Raw genomic sequence first — 15,579 nt, 5'->3', positions numbered from 1 at the left:
CACACAGTGAAATTTGTCCACTGCATTTATCACATCACCCTGAGTGACCACCACCTCAGTGGCACCTTGGCAGATTGAGATTTGAACCGGCAACCTTCTGATTACGGGGCCGCTTCCTTAACCGCTAGGTTGTACAACGTTGTACAACGTGTACAGTTGTCTCCACAGAACACAGAAGCCATGAACTTTTATTTTTGTTTTTTGGGTCTATTTGGTCAAAACAACCAACAGCATCATCTTTGTGTGCAGATCCTGCAGCAACCAAGCATCAGTGTCAAAATTCTATGTACATGTTTTTTTTTTTTTTTTTGTGAAATTGAAGTGATTGTCATTGTGATACACAGCACAGCACACGGTGACACAACAAAATGTGTCCTCTGCATTTAACCCTTGGTGAGCAGTGGGCAGTTGTAGTTCCTAGATTTGGAAAAGTAAGGCCAAAACAGGTGAAGAAAGCACAATTTTCCCAAATTAAAAGCATCAAACACCAACTTAAACAGGAGGGTTAAACCATTCTCTGTAACTAAAATGAAAAAAAAGTCACGAGTCAAAACATTCTCATATTTCGTCACAAGAAGAGAAAAATGCAGCTTACTCAAATCCAGCTCTGCTGCGGATAGGTGATAATTTTAGTTTAAACACAGAATTACTGCTATGTGTGCATTTACAAGAACAAGGCTGCCCAGTCATGTGCACTGACAGCGACGCACAACAATTAAGCATTTCCACGCGCTCTGGCCCTGCTGCGCGGGTTCAGTTAAGTGGGTTTAGGAGACACAGTGACTTCAAAGGACAGTCATATAAATCCTCGACAGTGAGCAGAGAGAGAAAAAGAGTGTTTTTGCTGCAGTGCAACACACACACTCACACACACACACACACACACACACACACTGCAGTTCCATAATCCAGGCCTTGGAAAATGCTTTCAGATGATGAAGTGGGACAGAACACGAATGTTACCTGTCTTTCTAAATCCACAAGGGGTGGGTACACACACACACACACACACACATGCAGGGTTTTATATCTTTGTGAGGACTTTAATTTTGTATGTATAATCAAATCTATAAAGCTGTACATTTGTAACCAACAAACAGTCCCCGTTGGATCACATGTCTTTTGTTATTACTTTTTGTCTCCACCAACACACAGGTATACTATTATTGAAAGTTTTAACATACTTACTCATACTAACATTCTTTCTGTCTTTTTTTACTTTGTAGAGCAGTGAACTTTTGAGGCGATGGCAGCATTTTACGCTTATTGGCTTCTCTCAACCTCCTCAATGGGGGACAATGAACATCAAAACTGCATCAAAACAGTGTACATGCGCACACACTCAGATTCTTGTCTCATTCCGCTGCAATGTTCTCCTTCACACAAAAAATGACAACAGTCTGAAAATGGCTTTACTTGGCATACATCAAACAGGCTGTAAAAGGGTCAGATTCTGTGTTACTATTTTACCATGAACCCATTTCTGTATGTATGCAAGATGAAAATGAGGTAGGATGAAAGACAATAATCATAGGAAAATATGAAGAATAAAACCCCTATGAAAGTAGTTTCTGGACTGTATATGTAGCCTGCTGTATCGTCAAGCTTTACAGAAAAACACATCCCTGAAAATGGAGCAGGAAAACAGACAGTGAAAATAAATCACATTTCACACTCAGTAGTAGCATCTGAACAGTCCTTTGGTGGAAGAAGATACCACTATGTGTGTTTTTAGCCTCATTGTCTGTGTATGAATTTGTGTGGGAGCATATACGACACATATGTCTGCATAAACAAGGAACATGGCATGCAGACACTCACATATACAAAGTGCTACAATAGATGTGGCCCTAACGTGAGGGAGTACAGATGTTGATTTAAAGCTCCTCTCATCAATATGTCACACACAAGTTGCATAAGCAGCATTGAGAGATGTGTGGCCTTTTTGTTTTCAGCGCACTATTGTCCACAAATGTGTCAAAACTGACAGAGAACTGTCAAAACTATTTGATGAGAATTTAACTCCAGTGACCATACGTCAAACCTAAATAATAATTTAGTTTAATTATACCTTTTAACAAAGAGGTCAAATTCAAAACCACTTAATCTGGCAACCCAGGGTGCAAGGTGCTGTATCAATCCTTGGCATCTGTGTTAGCCTTCATTTAATCTGTTTCTAATACTACATGCTCATGGGCTGGTAGAAAATGTCACAAACATCTCTGTTATAGCCGTTTTGAGACCACATCTGCTATTAAATGTGTAAATTTATTCACAAATTCTGATCGGTCTAATATATATTTATTTTATTTATTTATATATATATATATATATTTGTGTGTGTGTGTGTGTGTGTGTGTGTGTGTGTGTGTGTGAATCTGTGTGTGTTTGTCAGTGTGCAATGTGTGCTTTTACCGTTTCTTCTTTTATGTGTACCACTCAGTGTGTCGAAGTGATTTCTTAAAAGGTAATCTGGGAGCAGTAGTGTGCAGATTAGAGTGAGCCGCAGTGTTGAAGAACTGGGCAGTAATCCTTGGGTCATGCCTGCCAGCCCCTCTTTTATACGCAGATGACAGCAGGGGGCATCTCAGACAGCGGGCGGGGGAGGCCGAGCAGGAGGTGCGAAGATAAGAAATGGACCCGTTATCCGACTGTTGGCACTGGGTCACATCCACGCCAGCCAGGCCAGTTAACATTCCAAACAAGTGCCTGGACAAATTATGTAGCCTCATTTTAACCAAACTCACAGCAATACTAGCTTAATAGTACTTTTGTAGCATTTGACTGTAGTAAAACACAGCACACTAAATCCTCTGGGGAAATAAAAAACTTTGGCTATGACAAGAAATATTGTGTGTTTTGGTCTGATTTTATGGTGGAGGGTGGCAGGTGAAATTTTGCTAACAACGCAAACCAAGCAAACAACACATTTAAAATCAGCAATGATTTGTGTGTGTGTGTGACTGTTCCCTGTTCTGGGCCGTTTTTATTTTGCACTTAATAAAGTTTGATACTTTTCCTCTACTCCTCAACTCACTCTCGCTTATTCTTGGGAATCCTATCAGTTTTACCCTTAATGTACATGAATGTGATCCAGTCACATTGTTTGACCATTCAATACAAATCTTATTTTTAAATACTTAAAACCATGAAAACATGCCTGGTTACTATGACAATGCAGTCCTCAGAGCCCAACAGTAATGCTGGACCAGCATTTATCACACAATGGCAGGTTGGACCAGACTATGGTACAATGTATCTCTTTCAGGAGCATTCTGTGTTGTCTAAAGCAGCTCTCCATACGTTGTTGTGTTCAGTCTCTTTTGGATCTTCGTAGTCATAGAGACTTGCATTGCTGGATGTGTATTTTACCATTCATGTTCCCTCGGGGTTGTTATAATTAAAGGCATAAAGTTTAGTAATAAGAGATTGCCAAAATCCTCATGGACATTTAGGAGATCATTATTGACAGTTTCATGACTTAACTTAACAATCCTTAAATCTCAGTTTAATAATACATATGGTGTAACATATATGAATTTAATTATCTGTAATTATCTTTGTTATTTGTCACTTGCTTGAAATTAAATTCCGCTAAAGAGGATGAAATGCTAGTGGTAGTAGAAGATTGTGACAGTAGTACATATTGCATTTGCTAGTAGTATTTTTACTAATGTCTTTTTTGCTTGGTTTTAGAAAAACCAAGCAATATCCTGAAAGGAGCATAGTGTATGTAGAAATAAACTATAAAGGAGGATTCTATGGTTATCTGACTCATACATGGTCCCTTCAACCTGGCATATGGTTTAAAAAAAAAAAAAAAAGCTTACAGAAATAAAATATTCAGTAAGCCTGGAATCATTCAAGTCTGCAATTTTTCCTCTGCTCTCCACCTGCATCTCCAGCTGCATGAGTCAAGCTCAGAGGTTAGGGCCATTGTTTCTAGCCAGGAGTCCATCAGCAGGAGGCTCGCCTGCTGGCTGAAGCCACAGGGCAGCCTCTCCACCAAGCTCCAAAAAACAGATCCTCTGTCTGCTGCAAAATGGACGACTGACTGTACAAAATGTATATCGATTCAAGAGCCTTTAGCTGGTCAGTGAAGCGAAGCGAACCTAACAGGACCCACTGTCACCAATGAAGGACTTGGGACTTCATGAGACATTCCTTCACCCCTAAAGTATTACTCAAGACCTCTTTACCCTACAGCCTATTAATGAACATTTCCAGCATTTATCAGACGCCTTTATCCAGAGCGACTTACAATCAGTAGTTACAGGGACAGTCCCCCCCCGGAGCAGCTTAGGGATAAGGGTCTTGCTCAGGGACACAATGGTAGTAAGTGGGATTTGAACCTGGGTCTTTTGGTTCATAGGCGAGTGTGTTACCCACTAGGCTACTACCACCCTAAAGGGGTGAGAAACATAAGGACATTAGTGACATTTCAGCTTGGCCCTTGAGAAACAGAGAAACAAAGGCTCAGACACTGGGGGGGGAGAACCCCCCAGCTCCTGGTGGAGGAGTAGTAAAGAGGAGCAAAGAGAAGCCCCTCAGCCCTCAAGAGAAAACTCTTTTAAACACTTGACTCGCAAAATGTTTCCAAAGACCAATTAGGATCTGTCCTTTGATGTCTCTGATTTGTTTTTCTCGTCGTGACCCCTCGAGCCATTTTCTGGCTTTTGACACCTCTTTTTTGGGGGGATGTTGTAAATTGACAAAGATACAGGTGGGGGACCCTTGCGAAAGACAAAAGCACAAAATGCCATGGACCTGGAATTTCCCATCATCCATATGCCTTCGGTGATGTTCTTCTTTTGTTGACCAGTTGCTGATGGCACTGATGTAAACACGATGAACCTTCATCAGAGCGCTATTCACACTGTCCAGCTGTCTGACTACATGACTGAAAAAGTGTGTTGTGTGTGTCATTACTCAGCCTCAAAGCAATGTTCTGTCATGTCTCACTCCCCTGAATGTCTGTCAAAAACAAGGGGGAAAAAAACAGAATATGTGTTTAGATGTGCATTGGCATGTCTTGCACTTTCATTGGTCACACACTAGATTTCTTAATGCAGGGAACAATGAGTCTGAAAGTTTCCTTCACATGTACGAACTGGCAATTGCTGATCAGCTGCCGATCAGCCTCTTATAGGCAATTTTGCCCTGAGACAAATTGTAGGATCAAAACCATGTAGACTGAACCAGGCACTACAGCGGGACACACAATTCTCTACAGTTACCCTGTTGATTTCCACTAAAACACTCTATTTATATTCAGTAATGAGTCAGAGAAAGTTGCGTTTTGCCTCAGGTTTGAAAAGGCAGAGCCGGAGGAGGCTGCAGGTTCACAGCACGCCAGCCAGATCCTTTTCAATTACGAGCTCGTAGCAAAGTCGATAACCACACTTTTACCCAGCTGCAAGAGGTTGTTGGTACATCAACGCTTACTCATCCGACTTGCCTTGTAAATACAGATACGTCAAAAAAGTACTATTTGGGTCTCAAAGATTTCTGTCCAGCATTAATCTAGTGAAATGCTATTGGCCTTAATGTCCAGTGGAAGTCACGAAACCACGCAAGACATGTTAAAGTAAGAACTAAGTCACTGCTGGATGGGTTGATTATATAGCATTAAGGATTTCTGAGACAGAACCAGAACCAAGACAAAATTTCCAACAAACAATTTTTCTCAAAAAGACAGCACTGTCAAGGTCCTGTTTTAATCCCAGGTTCTCCTTAATTTAATTTCTTAATACGTTATCCCGAACCACCAGGTGCCACTGGGCAAAGCACCGTCCACACACACTGCTCCCCGGCGCCTGTCATGGCTGTCCACTGCTCGCCAAGGGTGATGGTTAAAAGCAGAAGACACATTTTGTTGTGTCACTGTGAGCTGTGCTGTGTTTATCAATGACAATCACTCCACTTTCATTTTAAACTTCATAAACAGTAATCTTGGGACGAGGTTCCATACTAATAATGAAGTGTCCTGATTGGTGAACCTGCAAATCTTACAATCGTGAAACTCCCGCCTACTATGAGTCTTGAAATTAAACATAGTCAATAGACTAAAGATGTGCTACGAACGTGTCACACCTCTGATTTGCTGTGAAGCGTTCATGCACGCTTCCCATGTACTTACCTTATTAGCTTCTGTAATAGGCATCATATACTCATTCCGGGCTTTGAATTAGACATGCCGTGTTATCCAGGTGAACCGATCATAGTAACAAATCTTACAAAAAGACCAAACAAAAACCGAGGTGTGAGCACACCGACCAAGCAACAATTGACTCCAAATGGACACGGCTCTAGCAGAGTGGGGCGGGTAATTCTTGTGGTAATCCGCCCTTATCATCTTAGGAAGCATAAATCACATAAAGGGATTGTCTCATTTATATTCCAACACGTCTGTTCGAGCTGGGGCACTTGTCTCCTGCCACTTCACAACAGTTCAGTGGCATCCGCTTGGTGGGCCACACATGGCAGACTTTTAGGCGACAAGTAAACTTTCACCAAAACTGAACTTATATTCATTCCAGCAGATTCTTCACCACATCAGGATCTTGCTATTTACCTGGACAACTCACAGCTCTCTCCTTCTACAGCCTTGGAGTAAAAATTGACAACAAACTCTCCTTCTCGACTCGCATCAGCAATCTTTCCCACACATCTCTACAATATCAGACGAATCCGCCCTTATCTGTCAACACAGGCCACCCAGATACTGGTTCAGTCCTTAGTAATCTCACGACTGGACTACTGTAACTCCCTTCTAACTGGTCTACCACTATGCACCATCCGACCTCTACAACTCATACAAAATGCAGCAGCATGACTGATCTTCAACCTTCCCACACCACCCCGCTCCTCACAGCCCTTATTACACCTCGCACTGCTCCTCGTATTCTCCAAGCCTCCAGTACTGCTCGCCTGGTCCCTCCATCTCTGAAGGTAAAAGGAAGACATTCATCTAGACTCTTCTCTGTCTTGGCACCTCGGTGGTGGAATGAACTTCCCCTTGAGGTCAGAACAGCTCAGTCACTGAGCACTTTCAAACGGCAACCTTCCTCTTTAGAGAATATTTAGATTAACTTGTAACCTTATTTTTGTCTTACTTTTGTATAGAAACTACAACAGAGTGAATAAAAAGATGGTATTCATAGTTGGGGGTCCTAATGAACCAGAACTGATCACTGAACTCATCGATGGTAACATGAAAGCACATTTAAAGTGGCTCTGGATAAGGGCGTCTGCCAAATGCCTTAAATGCAAATGTAAGTAATCACTCATGGCAGGTCCAGAGGTAAGCACAGGAAGCAGTCTGTTCTACTATTTGACCTGTTCTCATTGTCCCAAATTCAGCGGTCTGAAGCATTTGAGAAACATTAAAGATGCTTTCAAACATGCCATGAAAAGACAAAGGTGGGTGCAGATAACCTGATATTCACTTAGGAAGAAAAACACTTCCCAGACAGCCAGGAGCTCAACCCAGACGCTCTCCACAGAGTGTTACAGCATTAACTTCGCGCCAGTTTTTTTTTTTTTTTGCATCGCAGTTTGAAACGGAATATTCTTAGAAACTTCACAAACATGTCTGCTCTCTAATGAATGCGTGGCCAGCTGCCCAGACATGGCGGCTGATGATCCTGACGCCTCAAAGAGCTGCTCATCCTCCCCCTTGAGATCGTGGTGTTTGGGTGAGGAGTGCTGAGTGCTGTCCATCTCCTCAGCACTCTCTGCAGCGCTGCCCCTTTGACTCCAAGTCTAAAATGTGTGAGGGAAATGCTTTATTGGTAATTGAATTGCAGCTGTCTGAATACGGCCAGCGTGGAGAGGCCATGGGGATGGCAAAGACTGGAAACATGCTATCGTGAAAACTAATGGCTCTGCAGAATCCCTCCCTATTCACATACATACACACAAACACCCACACACCCAGACTGCATCTGCTCTTCACTCTGCTAACACAACTTTATGGCAGTTGAAACCCAATGAAATGGACCAGACACAAAAGGGACTTGAAAAACAAAATGCACAAGATCGTTTTGGTACTTCTGTGTCTGCCTGAAGTTGCCGCTTTTTGAAAAACAGGAAATAATGAGCAAAAACTTTCTCTTACATGTTATCCGAGGTCTGAGCGGGAACTTTTAAAAAACTAAAAATAGCCAGAAAAGACTGAAGACATATTAAATGGACACAATAGACAGTGAATAAGTGCACAATGGACAGTGTATAAACACTGAGTCTTGAGCAGCTACTTTTCAGCAGAAGTTTTTTAGACAGCCGTCTAAATAGTGTGATGCCAAAAGACACCCGGTGTCACTTCTTAACTAACTACTACTATATTTTATTTTTATTTTTTAGTTTTATATAATTTTTCTTTTTTTTATTTCTTGTTTTTCTTGTGATGTTGATTTTATCCTCACCCATTGTTTTATTCAGTGTATTATTTCTTATATGTACAGCAGTTTTTTTGAAAATGTGCTTTTATAAAAAAAAATTTATTATTATTTATTATTACTAACTACTTAAGAAAGTTAGAAAACTACAAAAGAGGAATAAAAAGGACTGTATTCATAGTTGGGGGTCCTAGTGAACCAGAACTGATCATTTCATTGATGGTAACATGAAAGCATGTTGTAAGTCACTCTGGAGAAGGGTGTCTGCCAAATGCTTTAAATGTAACGTAAATGTAAAATGTAAATGTTAATGTGAATATCAAACAGGTATAAGGGGTTTGGGGTAATTACAGTGTTTCTGCTTCTTTTGTATGTGTTTGTAGTTATATTGGAAGGGATCATTATTTTAACTAATTAAAACTTTTCAGAATGATGTGCTTCTGTGTGTCATACATATCTATATAGAAATTATTATTAGAAAAACTAGAAAAAAAAAACTAAAGTAAATGAAGCTGGTGTGCTGACAGCAGGCATGTAAACAAAATGAAGCACTATAACATTGATGCTGAAAAAAGACACCATTATGCATATAACTGGCTTTAGATGTTTTTGCTACTTGAAGTAAGCACCATGTTTTCTCACACAATGAAATGTGTCCTCTGCATTGAGGTTTAAAAAGGTTTTAAAATAACCTTTTCATTCATTAAAATATGACTTTCAGCTCGAAACAGAGTATGGCTCTACACTTCTACATGTTTACAACAGTAGAGCACTTGCAATTACATATTCCAACATTGCTGCCTGCTGCCTCTGTCTGGACAGTAACAGATGGCAGACAAATATGGCAGAATATGAGAGAAAGGGAAAGAACTGTGTGAAGATACAGAGAGAGCTGATTAAAGAGCTGGTAGAAGAAGATATAAGAGCAAAGTGGAGGAGGAAAGAATGTAAGGATAAAAATTTCAGCTGCTGCTTCCTTTTGAACATCTTCATTAAGAAATTGTTGGCCTGTCATGTGGAGAGGCCAACACCAGTTTCTTCTCCATGTCTTTGCAAACGGCATTACAGTATTTAGCAGCCTTCCCCGACCAAAAGGTGCGAAGCGAAAGCCACTTGCTTCGGGATAGCCTGCTCCCTTTATCTTCCCCAGACGGGAGACACCGGGAGTGTGAAGACAAAATCAACAAATTCTGATTAGTTTGTATAAAAGAATGTTGACATGTTGTCGCAGGACTTTTTCTTTTTCCATTGGGAACTATGGGGAATTTTCCCATCAGTCTCTTAGTCTTTTCTCTCTACCTACAGGGAGTGCAGAATTATTAGGCAAATGAGTATTTTGTCCAAATCATCCTCTTCATGCATGTTGTCTTACTCCAAGCTGTATAGGCTCGAAAGCCTACTACCAATTAAGCATATTAGGTGATGTGCATCTCTGTAATGAGAAGGGGTGTGGTCTAATGACATCAACACCCTATATCAGGTGTGCATAATTATTAGGAAACTTCCTTTCCTTTGGCAAAATGGGTCAAAAGAAGGACTTGACAGGCTCAGAAAAGTCAAAAATAGAGAGATATCTTGCAGAGGGATGCAGCACTCTTAAAATTGCAAAGCTTCTGAAGCGTGATCATCGAACAATCAAACGTTTCATTCAAAATAGTCAACAGGGTCGCAAGAAGCGTGTGGAAAAACCAAGGCGCAAAATAACTGCCCATGAACTGAGAAAAGTCAAGCGTGCAGCTGCCAAGATGCCACTTGCCACCAGTTTGGCCATATTTCAGAGCTGCAACATCACTGGAGTGCCCAAAAGCACAAGGTGTGCAATACTCAGAGACATGGCCAAGGTAAGAAAGGCTGAAAGACGACCACCACTGAACAAGACACACAAGCTGAAACGTCAAGACTGGGCCAAGAAATATCTCAAGACTGATTTTTCTAAGGTTTTATGGACTGATGAAATGAGAGTGAGTCTTGATGGGCCAAATGGATGGGCCCGTGGCTGGATTGGTAAAGGGCAGAAAGCTCCAGTCCGACTCAGACGCCAGCAAGGTGGAGGTGGAGTACTGGTTTGGGCTGGTATCATCAAAGATGAGCTTGTGGGGCCTTTTTGGGTTGAGGATGGAGTCAAGCTCAACTCCCAGTCCTACTGCCAGTTTCTGGAAGACACCTTCTTCAAGCAGTGGTACAGGAAGAAGTCTGCATCCTTCAAGAAAAACATGATTTTCATGCAGGACAATGCTCCATCACACGCGTCCAAGTACTCCACAGCGTGGCTGGCAAGAAAGGGTATAAAAGAAGAAAAACTAATGACATGGCCTCCTTTTTCACCTGATCTGAACCCCATTGAGAACCTGTGGTCCATCATCAAATGTGAGATTTACAAGGAGGGAAAACAGTACACCTCTCTGAACAGTGTCTGGGAGGCTGTGGTTGCTGCTGCACACAATGTTGATGGTGAACAGATCAAAACACTGACAGAATCCATGGATGACAGGATTTTGCATGTCCTTGCAAAGAAAGGTGGCTATATTGGTCACTGATTTGTTTTGGTTTTGTTTTTGAATGTCAGAAATGTATATTTGTGAATGTGGAGATGTTATATTGGTTTCACTGGTAAAAATAAATAATTGAAATGGGTATATATTTGTTTTTTGTTAAGTTGCCTAATAATTATGCACAGTAATAGTCACCTGCACTCACAGATATCCCCCTAAAATAGCTAAAAATAAAAACAAACTAAAAACTACTTCCAAAAACATTCAGCTTTGATATTAATGAGCTTTTTGGGTTCATTGAGAACATGGTTGTTCAATAATAAAATTATTCCTAAAAAATACAACTTGCCTAATAATTCTGCACTCCCTGTATTTTTCTCATGGCTTTTCTCTCTTTTTCTCTACCTTTTCTCCTTCTTTTCATTTTGGTTTTCTCTGTAACATAGGTACCTTTTTAAATATAATATTCACTTACATATAATATTCAATGTAACCGCAATAATAATTTACTGGTGTTAATAAATTAGAACTCTTTTTAACCTCTATTGTGCCATGCACCTTTCTGCCAGGTAACATCAGGTTGTAGTGGTTTTAATACAGTGTTTTTGTGTGTAGAGAGAGTTTTATCCTTTTCTCCAGTTTTACACTGCTCTCAGACTGGTCCATTGAACCATGGCATCTGCAATCCAAAATACCTGGTTCTTACAACCAGGTTCTGCTCATTGCCCCTGAAACATGTCTCCTCTGCTGTACTTGCTTTTGTTATATTCTAAGTTTAATATCATTGTTTCATTGCATTCTTCACCTGAGTCAGTGTAATTGCATACAGTGTGTTTTGTTAACATAATTCACTTTTCACTTACATCCCACTCTCCATATTGTATCAATCTGTTACATAATTGTAATGCCAGCACTTTTGTTTTGTGCTGCAATGTCTAGGGCTTTCATCCAAATTGCCAGAAAAAAATAAAAAATTGTAAAATCTGAATTCTGCAAGTGCATAGAAACCATTGGCTGCAGAGCAGAAATCTATTGCGCATTACAATTCAGAATTGCGTAAAATAAATAAATAAATAAATAAATAAAATATACATACATATGTGTGTGTGTATTCTGATACTCAGCATCTGCTACTGATATTTTGTTTCCTAACAAAAAAAATTATACATTACGAAATGAAGAAATTAGTTGTTCAGATAGATAGCAAGAAGAATGTGAAAAGGTAAAGAATCTGCTAGAGTGAATATTACTTCTAATTAAATTTTAGATTCAATTTTGATTGAGATTTGGCTGCCATCCTAAATGAAATGTCAGTTAGATATGCAGATATTTTGGAAATGGCATGTGCATTTGAGGGATGAGTCGTATGTTGTCAGCATAGCAGTGGTAGGATAACCCATGTGAGGAAATGACCTCACCAAGTGATCTTGTGTAGATGGAGAAAAGGAGAGGGCCACATAGTGAGCCCTGAGGGACACCAGTGGAGAGTATGCATGAAGCAGATGTGGATCCTTTCTAAGTCACTTGGTAAGACCGCTCATCAAGGTATGAGCAAACCATTTCAATACTGAGCCCCGAATTCCAACTCATGGACAGAAGAGTCTTGTGGTTAACTGTATCAAATGCTGCAGAGAGGTCAAGAAGAATGAGAACAGATGAGAGTCAGATGTCGACAACAAAATTAATGCAGGTCAACCTCTGTTTCCTGACAGTGCATTTTTGTAGGGTCCTAATCACCCGAGCCTAATGAGCAGAACCCAATACTGAAGAGGCACCTAGGCATTGCACTTCTAATATTCGTACTGATTAAATCATGTAGTGTTTGCATATGAAAATTCAAACTGCATCTTTGTTTGTGGCTAGAAAGTGAGGATTACTTTTGAAAAAACACTCTTGAGAACAACATCTGTAACAACTGTGGATGAGGCCAGTCCTGCCACTGAAAATGTGAAAAGAAGTGCTGAGGGCCTTTAATGAGACAGTTGACTGTCACACTACCTGAAGAGAAGGAAGGACAAAACATCAAACGGAGCAGGGAGTCTGCAAGCAGTGCTGCCTGGCTGTAGAAACAGGCAGACGTACAAAAAGGGGTTCACTCCCAATGGAGGGGGCTCTGCCAACACTGCAGACAAGCACAATCGAGACAAGGCAAGGCAGCCCTTTCAAAAAACAAAAGTCATAAAAAACATTACACATTTCAACATAATCACTCGCCAAATTTGGCTGAATCGCAACGAGAGAAGAAAATGCAGCTCTTCACCAGTAATCATGAGTGTATGCATTCTCCATGTCAGGGAATTAAAAGATAGGCACAAATACAAAGGTGTTCAATGTGATAAACAATAGAAATATTATCACTGAAAGACAGCTGTTTTTTTTTCCCTTTCTTTAAAAATCCTTATGCTACTCTTTAAGAGAATTGGGCCATTTTTAGATACACCCTTGTTATCCATAAAAAATGTAAAACATCTCATCCATTTCTCTAATAGTCATTGACAAAGAAATCGCTATGTAGTAAAATCCACATTTGCTGATGGGCCAGATACTCAACTAGTGTGAAGGCCAGTTTAATTGCTTCTTTAATCAATGAAACTATTTTTTTTCAGTTGCGCTAAGATTATAGCAAAATGGTTTTCTCATAATCAATTAACCTTTCAAATTGACACTTGCATTCCATTGGAACTCAAGACTAATTGTTGCTGATAATGGCCTCTCAGCATTCATACAGCTATTCCAATCATTAACAGCCATTTCTAACCACCATGGTTATTTACAACATTAACAATGGCTGGGATTTTAATGGAATGGTATTATTATTATTATTATTATTATTATTATGTATTTTCATAAGAATCCCACCCATGTTAACGAACTGATCTGATTAAAAAATAAAAGATAGTAACATGTTCAAAAGCAGTCCTCAGACCAAGGAGCAGCCATTTCCTAGATTCAGTGTGATGGGTCTAGAAAATTCTGTTCTGAAAACTGGACATTAATGAGCTTCTATATCAAATAGTATTGCTCTAAAGGTATCGTGCGTCTGCCAAGGCTTATATATGTGAACTTAGAGGTGACCTGAATATCATTAACTCTCAGATATTGGCCCGCAAACCCAGCTCAACTCATCATTACCAAACTCCACTGGCCAAATCCACGCTGGGAGGGGAAAGAAGAAAATGAATGCTACTTTACATTAATACCAATTCTTGAAAATGAAACTCAGATCTACTTTATTAGCATATTTTGACAGTGAAAGATGTTTGAAGGCATGTAAGAAAGTGTGTGAGTGTGTGTGTTGATGATGATCATGTGTTGATGATGTGACCTCAGAGAACACATACGTGTCTTATACCCTTAATCCCGCACATTGTGTAGAAAATATTGCTGGATGAAAACTGTCTTAATATCTTAAACCCTGACACTCTGAACAGAGCTGTTCAGACAAAGGAAAGGAAGGGGTCAGGATAAATGTTTCTTGTTGTATTTTGTTAACTAATGGAAAAGACAATGATTGTAAAATAATGGCAGTTTCTTTCTGGTGTGATTTTTAAGGTGTAGTGACCTTATATATTTTAACAAAGGAAAAATGTGTACAGAAATGCCCTTTCAGGGTTTTATTGAACAGACAAATGTATTGCTACAATGAACCACATAAAACATAAGAGTATAGGAAATGCATATAACACTGTTGTGTTCATTCACACATTCCCACAAAATCATGATACTACAAGATGGTAGCTCATCAGCTTGAAGCTTATAGAGGCACCATCCCTTCGTTGCATAGCAGCGGCCAGGTTTGGGAGATTGGTTGTGTCAGCAATTCAGATGAGACACTAAGTAGGTCCTGTTTGGTATTCTTCAACATAGCTTTAGTTACCTTTTAGTTGCCTTATTTAACACACTTAAATAAGAAAATGATGCTCAAATCGGCAATATCTGGTGCACAAGTAATCATGAGGGTGACATGAGTGGATCTTTTAGGGTCCTTTTGGGTTCTGTGTGCATTGTGTTATTGATCATTTAATGTCTCTAGTGTAAGTTCTCTTTGCAGGTAGACTACAAAAAGTAGAGAAGAAGGAAGTGACTCCTTATTCTGTTACTCTATAGTTGTCTCAGGAGGTCTGTGGCTGGTTAGTTTCTGTGATTTTGAATTTACAACGGCTTGTGTTATTCCTTTGTTTGGTTAAAGGTTAATTTCACTCCTCCTCCACAGGGGAGCAAGTTGTGACTCCTGACAGTTGTTAATCGACCGAAGAGATAGGTCCATGCATCTGGTTCCTGACCTGGGTCTCTGTTCGAGATAGAGTGGCTTTGTCCAAACTCTGAATGCTCAGTGGTTTTATTGTAGTAATTGGTATCCCATTGTCATCGGTTGTGCATGTTTTGTACATAGCAGTCTACATTTTGGAACAGATTATCAAAAATGTGTCTATAATCAAATCACAAAATGTGAACGCAAAATCTCCCTGTTCCAAGCCTGGGTGTATATCAGATGAAAGAGTTTAACCTATTTACGTGCCATTGATTGTCATTATTCGTACTTTTCCTGGTACTCCAGGACAGGATTTCTAAGTGTCCCTTGTCCTGTTTTCCCTGACTGCTATGATTCCACCTGTATGTATTACACAAATCTACTCTGCATGTGGCTAGTTGGCGTGCAACCATAGTAATTCCTTGTCTTGTCTCTG

The 15,579-nt window shown here is 40.0% G+C and overlaps 1 protein-coding gene across 3 annotated transcripts in view; it reads right to left on the bottom strand.

Annotated features, from left to right (window-relative positions):
* The window catches only part of LOC114767330 (cadherin-18-like), a 194,266-nt gene that overhangs the window by 112,923 nt on the left and 65,764 nt on the right, over window positions 1–15,579 (bottom strand). For 2 of the 3 annotated variants that reach the window (XM_028959007.1, XM_028959032.1), the window contains exon 1: window positions 6,140–6,296. The exons of the other annotated variant lie outside the window; for it this stretch is intronic. The gene's annotated coding sequence lies outside the window, so the exon portion shown is untranslated. Of the gene's footprint in view, window positions 1–6,139; window positions 6,297–15,579 lie in introns of those variants that run through there. 3 annotated transcript variants of the gene reach the window in all.

This window comes from Denticeps clupeoides, chromosome 2 (genome assembly GCF_900700375.1).
Source record: "Denticeps clupeoides chromosome 2, fDenClu1.1, whole genome shotgun sequence".
Classification (NCBI taxonomy): Eukaryota; Metazoa; Chordata; class Actinopteri; order Clupeiformes; family Denticipitidae; genus Denticeps; species Denticeps clupeoides.
This window is presented reverse-complemented; position numbering and strand designations above follow the sequence as displayed.